This window comes from Eumetopias jubatus, unplaced genomic scaffold (assembly GCF_037043125.1).
Source record: "Eumetopias jubatus isolate StellerSeaLion01/CBP00866 unplaced genomic scaffold, mEumJub1_p1.0 scaffold_75, whole genome shotgun sequence".
In the NCBI taxonomy this organism is placed as follows: Eukaryota; Metazoa; Chordata; class Mammalia; order Carnivora; family Otariidae; genus Eumetopias; species Eumetopias jubatus.
Window position 1 is genome coordinate 694,103 of NW_028274881.1, and position 13,532 is coordinate 707,634.

The following is a 13,532-nucleotide window of genomic DNA, read 5'->3' on the forward strand; positions in this document are numbered from 1 at the left end:
AACTGAGCCACCCAGGGGCCCTTCTTCTCAGCTTCTTGGTGTGTAAATGCCAGGGTACCCGCCTGCTGGCCCCTGGCTCTGCTTCTGCGGCTCAGATGAAAGTGTGACTTCATAATCCGCAGCGGTATCAGGACAGCCCCCATGTTGGCGCATGGTCTGAAAGGGTCCTAGGCTGGGCAATTTCGGGTTAACGCAGGGTAGTCCACTACACTTGCGTCGTTTGGTAGGGTGTTGCCGAGGATGTAAAGCTTGGGGGAAGAGGTGGGCACAGGGTCCCCAACCTCTTAGCATATCCCTCCAGCGCTCGAGCAACGGCGTGTCATTGAGGCCCGGCCCAGAGAGAAGGGTGAGGCGGGGGTAGGGGGGATGCTTTGGGAGATCAGGGAGCCCCAGATGTTGGGAGTCAATTGGACGCTGAGGGTGTCACAGCCAGGGTTCCCAACAGGAAAGCAGGGAGCCGGGGGTGCTCAGACAAAACCGCACTAGCGTCCCATTTGACCGCTCCGACAAGACCAGTATAGCATCCTGTCTAGTAGCCTCTGCAGGGGTGACCTTTGCAACTCGACCCGAAACAAAGCCACTAACCATGAAACATCGGTCGCTGTCACAAGCTCAGGCACTCAGTCTCCAGATGTCAGCCCACAAGACCCATCTGCACAGGAGACGGTGCCGTGATCCAAGCCCTGACTAGCCACACCTTGGCAGCGAATCCACAAGGGGCCCATTCTCAGGTCCTGGAAAGAGCTCATAAGAACCCCCAAGTCTGAATGGGTACCCGGCAGCACTCTCGTGGAGTTTTGTACCCTGGCTCAATAAACTTTGGCTTGCAGCCCAGCAGTCTTCGTCTGGTCAACCTCTTCATTCCTCGAAGCGGCACAGCCAAGAACCCGGGCACTAATGGAAGAAAACTCCTGTAACCCAGAGTGCTTTGCCGCATCTACGTTGAACGAACCTTCTTCGGTGCTCTCCCCACTCACAGTTGCAGTGAACACCTTAGCCTTGCGGGACATAGGTCGTCCAATAACACGGATATGGTTGGCGTAAGGCATGAGGGGCCTGCTCCCGGCTGTCTGTCATGACTCCACGGAAGGGCACCGCACGGCTTCCAAGATACAGCTCTGTGCGTGCTCAGCCGCAGAACACAAACGGATGCCTTCTTGGACGCATTTGTCTTTGGGGCCCCATAGGCAACAAAGAGTACTCCCACACTCAAATCCTGCTCTGGTGTTTGTTATGCGTGTACTTTAAGGGGATGCCTTATTTCATGCTAGCAGCTTGACTTAATGGACTCACCAACCCACTTCATTTCGGCCAGCCCGTCTCTCCTTAGCATAAAGCCTCACCTGCGACGTCCATCCCACCCCCACCCCTCCAACCCACGGGCTCATCCTCCCACTCCTTCTCCTTATGTCAGGTGAACATATTCTGGCTCATTGGTGCTGAACGTGCCTGCACATTAGAGTAGTTTTTTTCTCTGAACCTGTCGATCATATCTCTCAGTGCCTTCTGGCCTCTGTGCACCCAAAGTGGAAGCTGGCTCTTCCTCTCCCTGAGGATCCCCGGTGTGTGGTTGGTCAGTCCCACCTCTGTAGGCTGCCGAGAGATGCGTCTTTGCCTCGCTGGGCCACTGGCCTGGGCGTCTCTTTGCAGCGTGCCTTGCGCTACGATTGCATTGGGCTCTTTGGATATGCAGAGTCAGCGTTGTCGGGCAACTTGCAAAGCCCTGTCACGTTAGGTCTTCGTGCACCTGCTGCATGACTAACTCCCTCCCACCTCTCTCTTTTTTGTGTGTGTTTGTGTGGTGTGTGTGTTTGCATGTGCACGTGCATGTGTGGCAAGTGTGCATGCCCATGGACTGAAACCCTGTGTCTTGGTGTGTGTATCGGGAGAGAGTTTTTGCAGGTGAATGGGTTTTGTGTTTGTGAGGCCACATGTGTGTGCCACTGTGTAGGGACGCTGGGTGTTTATGTGTTGCGTGTTTGCATGCCCACGTATGTGTTGGTGTCTGAGGCCATTGTGCATGTCTGTGTGCCACAGACCTTGTGAGTTGGTGGGTGTTGCCTGAGTGTGTGTTTGCATACGGATGTGCATGTGTGTGTGTGTGTGTGTGTGTGGCCCAGTGCACATACCTGTGTGCGGGCACCATGTGTGTTTATATTTCATGTGTATGCATCTTTACATGTGTGCATATATGTATGTGTGTGGTCATGTGTTAGTGCCCATGTGCCTGTGACAGTGTGTGCTTCTCCGTGTTGTGAGAGTGTGTGTTTGTGTGTGTTTCTTGTGCATGTCTGTGTCTGTTCCTGTCAAGTGTGCATGCCTGTGTACTGGGGATTATATGTCTTGGGTGTTTATTTCCTGATTGTGTCTTTGCCCATGCACGGTGGATTGTGTTTTTGCGGCCAAGTGTGCATGCCTGTGTGCAGGGACAGTTTGTGTCATGTGGTGTCTGTGCTTCCCAGTGTACCTGGATGTGTGTGTGCTTGTGAGCACAAATCTGCCTGGGTGTCTGTGCTAGTCCATGAGTGTATGCCATCTGTGTGTTTTCAGGCGCACCTGGGTGTGTGACTTTCTGCGGGGCTACATATGTATGGACATTTGCTAGAGAACTTCTGTGTGAATGTTGAAATATGTGTGCTTGAGTGTGCAGGGGTGTCTGTTTTGTGTCTGTGTTTGCAGGCATTTGGGTGATTGTGTGTGTGTGTTTGTATGTGTGGATGTGTACACACATATGTAGCGAAGGGCTCATGCCTCAGTTTTGGAGAATGTGTGCATGCTGGGTGGGCATGTGTTGTCTTAGCAACTGCGTGTGTACTGGGGTGGTCATGTGTGCAACCTTGTGTGACAAAAACACGTGTGGCTGTGTGTGTTGGCACGAGCTCGTGTGTGTGTGAATTTCTGTGGGTGCGGGAACAGCGGTGTATGCCTGTGCACCTAAGACCGTGTGTGTTTTTTGAGTGTCTGTGAGCTGTAGGGTCCATATGTTTCTGTGTGTGTGTGTATGTGTGTGTGCGTGTTTCCAGGGCCCATTGTGTATTCTTCTGTACTGGAGAAGGTTTTTTATGTTGTGGGTGTGGGACTATATGTGGAAATGTGTGTGTGTGTGTTGGGAAGGTCGGCACATATGCAGTGAGCCAGCGACATTGTGTTGAGTGCATGTGTGCGTGTTTGCATGAGCACGTGCGTCTGTGTGTGTTGGTGTGGATCAGTGTGCATTCTTGTGTGACGCAGACCGTGTGATTCTTTTCCCTGTGGTTATCCTCAGGGCAGGTGTGTGTGCATGTGTCTCAGTGAGGGCCACTTGTGTATGCATATGTGCCAATTATCATGTGTATTTGTCGCACGTGTGTGTGCGTGAGTTCTTGGGTTGAGGGGGGCATGTGTGATAGTGCCAGGTCATGTATGTATGGCTGTGCCAAGAACTTCTGTGAGTGTTTTGTGTGTGTTCGTGAGCACAGCTGTGTGAGTTTGCACGGGCAAGTGCGCATGCCTGTGTGCAGGATGCGTGTGTTTTTGAGTTATGTGATCTGAGTGTGTCTGCATACACGTGTGTGTGTAAGTGGGTGTGTGCAGCACATGCATGCCTGTGGGCCACAGATTGTGTGCATGTGTTTGTGCGCATAGGCCTGTCAGAAAGAAAGAGAGAGAGGGGAGCCTGTATGCATGGGTTTGTGTTTGTGGAAAATGGCTAGGACTTTCACTCTCCTTCCCGGGCCACATACCTCTTGTTGTGTGGCCGCTCTCATCTTCCATCGCCAGCAAGGGCATTGCCAGATGTCTGTCATTGCATGGATGTACCCCAAGAGTGAGAGTGAATGTGGACAACATCCACATGAAGCCTGAACACATGGAAACCACGGTCCAAGACCATGGGGGTGCATATGAAATCCACTCCTGGGGAAATGCATGGAGTCCCAGTCGGGGACTATGACTGGATATATGTTCACACTTCCCCTACTGAGACGGGGGAGTGCGGGAGTGCAAGAAGCCCTGCTTGTCGCTGATGCCTGGAGAGACTGGCTTGCATTGGCACCAGACCATCGGCCCCAGGCCTACTTTGATGGCTCGAATCCACACTTGGGCATTCTCTCACCACATTTGGGGGCCCACTCTGGGGATGTGATGGCCCCGCTTGATGTTCCACTCATGGTCTCATGCGGCTGGCCAGGAGCAGGGAAGTTGAGAGTGGATGTGTTCTCTTCTGCAGGGCAGATGAGCCGGGAACCCCTTGCCGGGGCATTCGTGCTGTTGGCAGCATGCAACACAAGACACTCCGTCTCTGGTGGTGAAGGCATTCATGCTGCCTGTCCCCTGGATGGCGTCCTAACCTCCTTGCCACCTGGCCTTCTAAAGAGGGGGCACTGAGGTCACCCAGCCGGCGGACAGCATCCACCTGCCACCCTCTCCACAGGTTCACCCAGGCTTCCTCTTCGGGAGGGGCATCAGTGTCCACTTGGCTGTATGCTCTTGGCTCCAGGAAATGCATGTGTCCCTCTGTCCTCCATGCCAAACACACTGCATGTCTGTGTGAGCATGTGAGTGTGGGTTTGTGTGGGCACCCAGCTTGGCACATTTTCGAGGCTCACCGGCCTGGCTGCTGGTCCGAAAGGGGGAGAGGGCTTTGAATTCCCGGGAAAGGAGCTGCTCAGAGACGCATCTTCATCCTCCCTCCGGAAGCATTTATGTTGCAGAGGCCGTGTAGCCAGAGGGGTCAGAGAAAGAGTGCCGGAATAGAAAGTCAGAGAGGAGGACGGAGAGGAGAGCGTGAGGAAAGGACAGGCAGAGCGATCTACAGAGCACCCTTCGTCATTCTGCTCCTGACCGGCAAAGGGCATGCACGGGGACAAAGTGTAGCCGCACATTTCCCCCGAGCAGGCAGACAGCATTGGGGCCTCGGTCTCTTGGAATCACACTATTCATACTCCAGGGCCTGGGCTGAACATTTCCACGCACATTTGAGCAGGCTTCCCAGTGACGCACACAGTGCCCATAGCCTTACAGGTGTCTATTTCGGAAGGGTGAGGGACAGCTTTGCATTGTCGGCAAAAATAACAAGCAGACGGCGTGCCCTAAGAGGCCGCAGGAGCAGTTCACGTGGGCAGTGGGGGTGTGGGTGGGGCTTCAGCATAGGAGTGGGTGTGTGAGGGGTGCTCAGTGCAGCTGGGAGGCCGAGGTAACCCAGGAGGGGGCACACCATCAGGCTTCCTGGGTAGCTGGCTGGCTCCTCCTGGGGAGAGGGTCGGGCACGCATGAGGCCCTGACCACCGCCTTGCCACTGAGTGGTCCCGGTGTCTGGTTAGCATCCTGGGCTTGGCCATGGAGTTCCATCCAGCCAATGCCGTGTACCGGTAGCCCACGTGCCCTCGACCTAGAAGCCACCTGGCCCCAAACCATTGCGTGCATGCATCCCGCGGGCACACGGCCTCTGATAGGTGCCCGACTCTAGGCCTGGGCGTCAGATTTCCACCTGCCAACTGCTTGCGGGAGCCTCATGCTCACACCTCCAGCTCATTCCGTCTGCCGCTGTCGCAACTCCGTTCCGAGGATCGGATCGACGTCCAAATGGAGAGCGAGGCATGGTCCAGGGACCCTGGGGCTGCCCAGGAATCCTGGACCACCCTAGTCCGTGGAGGGGGACGTGAGGAGCCGGGGGCCCATGGGGAGGCAGGCGCCTGGGGTGAGACAGAGTTGCCACAGGCCCTGGGTGAGGGGGGAAGGTGGCACAGGCTGTGCAGGAGGCTGAGGCCTGGGAAATCAGATGCGTGGACCGGCCGGGGGAGGAGTTGGTCATCGTGATGGAGGATATCATGGCTGTGGTGGAGGTTGTGGTGTCAGAAGAAGAGGAGTTGGCGTGAACTGAGCAGGAAGAGAATGTGCAGGAGCTGACGCAGGAAGAGTCAGTGCTGGGTCCCGAGGCCGCCGGGGCCCCACTTGCTACACTGGAGGTTGCTCTCTTAGCGCTCGGCTCAGTGGATGCCCAAGCTACCAGGGCCTACTTGTGGCTCAAGCGCAGGATGAATCAGAACCGAAGTTCTCACCTGGCTCACCAGAGGGCCATCATCCAGTGCATCCCTGGCCTATGGGCTCAGGCCGTATCCTTGCTCCAGCTGATGGGGCTTGGCTGCTGTGGAGGAGCACTGGGAGGAGGGCAGGAGCAGAGCCACAGCCAGGGCCATGAGTCCTGGGGGGAAGGGCTCTCCCCATCCCAAGCCCAAAGCCCAAAGTGGTGTGGGCCCATGATCCCTATAATGCACAGTATAGGAGGGCGTCCCAGGGTTGGGCAGGGCGGGGGTGAGTACGCAGGGGCAGAGACCCATCCAGACCCTGTCTGAGCAGAAGCTGTGGGCCAAAACATAGGGACTGCAGCACTCCCAACAGCCTTCCGGGCTTCAGGGAACACGGGTCAACCCTCAACGGCAAGTAGTATAGCCCAAAGCACCCTTGTTTCAGAGCATACATTGGGAGGAAAAGTTTGATGGGTATATGGGGCAGATGGAGAGCCTGCCCGCCCCCCTTCCCAGTCCTTCAGAGTCTGTGTGATTTTCCAAAGAGTAAAGGGCAGACCCACAATCTTGTCCGCACGCGGGTTGCCTAGTCAGTCAGCGGGCCACCTCGCTTCAGCAGACCGCGGGAATCCAGACACGGCGCTGCCGGGGTGCTGCAAACTCTGTCTCCACAGGCCCTACACAGCCAGGGCCAGGCCCCAGCCCATGTGCCTAAATACGACTTTCCTCCCTGCCCTTCTCTCCCCCTCTGTGTCCTCGCCCGCCCTCTCATACTGCCCTCTCTGCCCTCCCTCTGTGTCCCTTCCTCCCGGTGTGGGGTCTCTCTGTCCCTCTCTCTCTTTTCTTTCCCTCCTGCGCCCACCTACCCCTTTCCCTCCCTCTCTCGCTGACTCTGCCAGGACCACCCTTTGTGCCGTGGGTGCATAGCCGTGCTCCCGGTGAGGCAAGTGGCTCCCTTCTGGGCACAGGAGGCCCCTCAAAGGCACGGGGCTTCAGCTAAACACACAACAAACACAGCCGTCAGCGTGGGGCGGTGCACATCCAGCCATTCAATGCTGTGACTGCCTGCCAGTCGCACGCATAGGCCAGGGAAACGTGGGAATGGAGAGCAATCAGGCCATTGGCCTTACCCTGTTGGGCGCAAGCAGCCTCAGCGGTGCTGAAGCCAAGGTATTCCCCAGGGTGGAACAGGTGGGAAGAAATTGCAGGAGCTGCCAAGCTTGGGAGTGTGGCAGTACCTGGTGTTTCTGCACTTTTGCACTAGCGGTTCCCTTGCTCTCAGCCGGGAAGGCCTGGTTTGCTCCTGGCTCTCTTCTGTACCATGTGGCGGTGAGCCCCTTGACTCAAGGCAGATGCTGAATCAGCCCAAGATATCAGCATTGACATGTGAGAAGGACAGAGACGAGCTCAGCTACATGACCAATTTGGAGGTCATTCTTGGGAGACGGAGGCTTGGGGTAGGCCTATTGGGAGAGGGGTTTGGGCAGGAGGGGACCCGGCAAATTGGCTCAGATGGGCAGCCAGGCAAGTAGCATGGGACACACAGAAGAAATGTTCCCATGTGCTCTCCTCTTTCTTCGGCGGGGCAGGTGAAGAAATTGTGGCATCGCAAGTACCCCTGCAGGTTCAAGTTTTTCTTTGAGAACAAACCCTACTTGCAGAACAAAGTGATCTTTAAGGAGTATCACCTTAGCATTGCCGGAAAGAGTGGGCTTGAGCTTCGAGGATGATAGGGGTGGGCAGGGGGGCACATGGGATCAGGAGGGGAGGTGCGCATGGGCCACCCCAGGAGGGGGCGGGTGCAGGAACCTGCCCAGGAGGGAGAGAGGATGGGAGAATGAGAGGGAGAGAGGGCAAGAGGGAGTGGGTCCTAGGACATGGAGACCCTCTTCTAAATTTTCCCTTCCTGCAGGATAGAGGGCATCTCGTTCCACTCCAGTCCAGTGGTCCTGGGACTATGAATGTGGAGCTGCCAGACGCAGGCACAACACCACCAGCCTTAACCTCTTCAAATGGTTTGGTGACCCCAGCGGCCCAGGGTCTAACAGGATCGCCGAGGTGGGGCACCTGCGGCACTCGTCAGCAGGGGTGATGTTGAGCCCCAGCTGCTTGGGAACGGGACCCGGGCCCCGTGCTCGGCTGGCCTGTTTCCCCTACCAGTTTGTCATCGAGGACCTGTGGCCCAAACACCTGCAATACTACCTGAGGCAGGAAGGCAGCCAAAGGGATCCAAATGAGAGGAGGGCCTGTCAGTGAGGAGCCAGGGGGGCTGGGTCCTGACATGTATGTGTGGAAGGTGCTGGGGGACAGGCAGGTTAGCAGCAGGGAAACTGAGACTCAGGGGAGCCTGGCCCCAGCTGGCCCAGGGAGCAAATGTCAGGGTGAGAAGTGAACCTGGGGGAAGTCAGGGTACACATCCAGTGGTGTGCATCAATGCGGGCACGTTCAGGCCCCCCAGGCTGGCAGCCGGAATATCCTAGATCACTTGGGAGAAGCAAGGCTTCTCCATCCCGCTTCTCTGAACTGTTACCGTGCCCATCAATACTCTCTCAGGCTACTGCCGCTCGTTCATTTGGGGACATCCTTCCAGTCTTTGGGAGTGGGGCTCCCTCCTTCCATTCCCGCTCCTGTGCCCAGAGTCCCAGACTCCCTCTGTGTTCCCGACCACCCCGTGGCCTCCCTCAGCCACACGGCCATTCTTGGGAATGGCACTGGTCTATGGGCTGGGGGCTCGTGAGGCCCTCGCTGAGGAGTAAGAGGGATCCCACGAGGTCAGAGGACACCCTCAACACCGCCTTGGCTATCATTGGCATTATGCAATTTCACGAATCCCTAATGTGTGTGTGTGTGTGTGTGTGTGTGTGTGTGTGTGTGTGTGTCGGGGGCATGGTAGCTGTGTGAACGTGTACACTGCAGAGCACGAGAATCTGACCAACAAGAAGAATATGAGGAGGCATCCACCGCTGTGAGAGATGGGTGGACAAGTCTACGTGGTGCTCTGCCTGCACAGAACAGAAATGGGGGAAATGATCACCAGTGGCAACTCTGGAGAGTATCCAGTACCTATGTAGGGATGACGAGAGAGGCATAAACGAGTTAAGAAACTCTTTGCGTCTGTGTGTGCGATTGTACTTGTAGCCAGGACATAGCGAGGAGGCAGTCAGCCTAGTGGGACCCTCCCAACCATGGCCTGTGGGATTCCTTGTGTGGCATGATATTCAGCATGGCGGCAGGGCAGGGCACTGTTTCATATGCGGACAGAGCATCGGCCATCCTAGGCAGGGTCTAGGAGGAGGACAGAAAAAGGCAGCCCTCTCTTCATGGGAGCCTTGTCTTTAGGGCAGGGCACTCAGGCGGTGAAGGGTCCTGGTGAGCGGGGCCCTCATGGCCTGGTGGCTCCTGGTACTGCCACGTTGACACTGCCTGGGGAGCGTGGCCCAGTAGCTTCGCTCCTGAATGCATGTCCCAGAATGCTATGATGCAGTCCCATGCATGTGTCCAGTCAGGAGCACCACAAGACCCATGTGTCCCGGGAAGACTAAGGAAGAGGCAATTCCTTGCACTCCCTGCAGACCCATGCCCTCCTGCACTGCATCAGCTGCCCACGGGAGACAGTTCCAAAACCGTGAGAGGGAAGGCATGTGTGAGTGGTGAGCACTGTAGATTTGTGAGTGGGCTGTGTGTTTAGGGAGGTGTATGCCCAGGTTCAATTTCGGGTGTGTGTGTGCGCATGTGCATGCTTGTATGTGTGCTTGCGCATGCAGCCACCTGAGCATGCCAACTGCCGGGGATCGTGTGTGTTGGTGTGGTGTGTGTGAATTTGCATGTGCACGTGAGTGTGTGGCAAGAGTGCATGACTGTGGACCGGGACCATGTGTCTTGGTGTGTGTTTCAAGGGTGTTTGTTTGCAGGGGCAAGTATGTGTGTGTTTGCGAGGCCACGTGTGTGTGCCAGTGTGTAGGGACCCTGGGTGTTTATGTGTTTCGTGTGCGTGTTTGCATGGCCACCTATGTGTTGATGTGTGTGGCCAAGTGTGCATGCTTGTGTGACATACAACTTGTGAGTTGGTGGGTGTTGCCTGAAGTCTGTTTGCACATGGATGGTGAGTGTGTGAGTGTGTGTGTGTGTGTTCGTGCACCCAATGCACATACCTGTGTTCGGTCACTCTGTGTGTATATTTCAGGCCAATGCAACTTTGCATGCTTCGTATGTGTGTATGTGTGTATGTGTGTGGTCAAGTGTGTGTTTCTGTGTGTCAGTGACAGTGTGTAATTCCGAGTGTTGTGTGTGTGTGTGTCTTTCACGTCCACGTCCATGTGTGTTCCTGGCAAGTGTGCATGAAACTCTACTGGATATCAAATATGTTGGGTGTGTGTTTCCTGAGTGTGTCTTTGCCCGCACATGGTTGTCTGTGTTGGTGTGACCAAGTGTGCATGGCTGTGTGCGGGGACCATGTGTGTGTTGCATGGTGTGTGTGTTTCCCCGTGCACATGAATGTGTGTGTGCATGCAAGCAGAAATCTGTCTGGCTGTTTGTGTTATTCAATGGGTGTATTGCGTGTGTGTGTGTTTTCATGCTCACCTGAGTGACTCTCTGTGGGGTACGTATGTATGGACATGTGCAAGAGACCTTCCGTGTGAGATTTGTGTGTATGTTTCCATGCATTCACGAGGGTATCTGTTGTGTGTCTGTGTGTTTGCAGACCTTTGTGTGATTGTGTGTGTGTGTGCGTGCGACTGCGCACACATTCTGTAACCACCTAGTCATGCCTCTGTGTTAGAGATTGTTTGCGTGGTTGGTGTGTATGTATTGCATAGCACGTGTGTGTGTATTTTGATTGTCATGTTTGCAAACCCGTGTGCCGAAAAAGCATATGGGTGTGTGTGCGCTGCATGTGTGTGTGTTGGCATGAGCACGTGTGTTGTGTGCGTGTCTCTGGGTGTGGAACCAGCGGTGTATGATTGTGTACTGAAGACCGTGTGTGTTCCTTCAGTGTCTCTGTGTTGAACGGGCCGTGTGTGTGTGTGAGTGTGTGTGTGAATGTGTGTGTGTTGCTCCGGGGTCAATTGTGTATTCTTCTGTACTGGAGAACATTTGTGTATGCTGCGGGTGTGGAATTATACGTGCAAAATGTGTGTGTGTTGGGAAGTTCATTGCACATGCCTGTGAGCCAGAGACTTCGTGTGGGTGCAATTTGGCATGTGCGTGAACACCTGCGTATGTGTGTGTGTGTTGGTGCGGCTCAGTTGGGTTCCTGTGTGATACAGTGTGTTTCTGTTCTGTGTGGGTATACTGAGGGCAGGTGTGTGTGTGCGTGTGTCTGGATGAGGGCCAGTTGTGTATGCATGTGTGCCTAAGACCGTGTGTATTTGTTCCACATGTGTGTGCATGAGTTCTTGGACGGAGGGTGTGTGTGTGATAGTGCCGGGTCATGCGTGTCTGGCTGTGCCAGAGTACTTGTGTGAGTGTTGTGCGTGTGTTTGTGAGTGCAAGTGTCTGTGTTTGCATGGGCAAATGTGCATCTGTCTGCATGATGCATGTTTGTGTGTTATGTGACCTGAGTGTGTGAGCCAGCACAGGTGTGCATTTAAGTGCATGGTGCAGGCATATGCATGTCTGTGGGCTTGTGTGTGTGTGCGTGTGTGAGAGAGAGAGTGTGTGGTGCCTGTTTGCATGGGTTTGTGTCTGTGTGCTTGTGTGTGACCATCTCCATTCCAGGGTGTCGAGCCAAGTTCTGTGGGTGTGTGTCGTGTTCATATGTTTGCATGAGCTTGTGTGTGTGTTGTGTGTCTCTGTGTTTCGAGGGATGTGTGAGTGTGAGTGTGTGTGTGTGGCCATGGCCCATGCCTGTCTGTCGTGACCATATGTGTGTGTGTCGTGTGTCCAAGCATTTGCATGTGCACACATGTGTATATGTGCGTGTGTAGGACCCATTCAGCAAAAGAGAGGGACTGTGGAATTTCCAGCTCTACCAATTATGGAGAAAGGGGCAAGAGGCCGAGGGCAGCCACGTCCCTCCGGACACACATGTCTCACGTGCATTCCGTGGTTCTTCAGGGGTCGTTCTCCCCTCTCGATGCACAGACGCACAGGGGCCAAGGCAAGGAGGGACGGGTGAGAGTTGGCAGGCAGGTGTGAGGCGCACCACCCATCTATGCTGATTTCACAGATGGTTCCATGTGTGGGAAATAGCTAGGGCTCCTTCCCAGCCACACACCTCTTGTCGTGTGGCCCCTCTCACCTTCCCTCCCAGGCAAGGACAATGTCAGATGTCTGTCATTGCACGAATGTCACCCAGGAGTGGGAGTGGACATGGACAGAATCCACATGAAGGGCAAACAGATGAAAAACATGGTCCAAATACCGTGGAGGCGCATATGAAATCCACTCTGGTGGAAAAGCGTGGTGACTCAGTCGTGCACGATACCTGTAGATATGTGCATGTTTCTACCGACTGAGATGGGGGGAGGGGGGCCTCTAAGAAGCCCCTTCTTGTCGGTGATGCCTGGAGACAAGCTCGCATTGGCAACAGACCAACGGCCCCAAGACTACTCTGCATGCTTGAAGCACAATTGGGCATCTCTCACCACATTTGTGTGCGAGATCTGGGGTTGTGATGGCCCGGCTTGATGTTCCGCGCACAGTCTGACCCGGCTGGCCAAGAGCAGGGAATTCTAGGGAGGATGCGTTCTCCACTGCAGGCCAGAAGAGCCAGGAACCCCTTACCGTGGCATTCGTACTCTTGGCAGCATGCAACGCAAGACACTTCATCACTGGTGCTACAGGCGTTTGTGCTGCCTGTCGCCTGGGTGCTGTCCTCAGCTCCTTGCCGCCCGGCCTTCCAAAGAGTGGGCACTAAGGTCAATGCGCCAGTGGACAGCATCCACCTGGTGGACAGCATCCACCTGCCGCCCTCTCCAAAGGCATGGCGCAGACTTCATCTTTATGGTGGGGCATCTGTGTCACCATTTTGCCGTATGTTCTTGGCTCCAGGAAAGGCATGCGTCCCTCTGTCCTCCATGTGAAACACACTGTGTGTCTGTGTGAGTGTGTTAGCGTGTATTTGTGTGGGCACCCAGCTTGGCACATTTCTGAGGGTCACCGGCCTGGCTGCCGGTCCCAGAGCGGGAGAGGGCTTTGATTTCCTGTGAAAAGAGCTCCTCGAAGATGCATCTGCATCTTCCATCTGGAAGTCTTTACGTCCCAGAGGCCGTGTGGCCACAGGGGTCAGAGAAAGTGCGCCAGAACACAAAGTCTGAGAAGAGGATGGAGAGGAGAGCGTGAGGAAAGGACAGGCGGACCGGTGGACAGAGCGCTCTTCGTCGCTCGTCTCCTGGCCAGCAGAGGGCATGCACTGGGACAAACTGTAGCCACACATTTTCCCAGAGCAGGCAGATGGCTTCAGGGCCTCTGTGTCCTGGAATGGCACTATGAATACTCCAGGGTCTGGGCTGACCATTTCCACGCACACTGGAGCAGGATTCACGGTGGTGAACACAGTGTCCTGAGTCTTACAGGATTTATTTC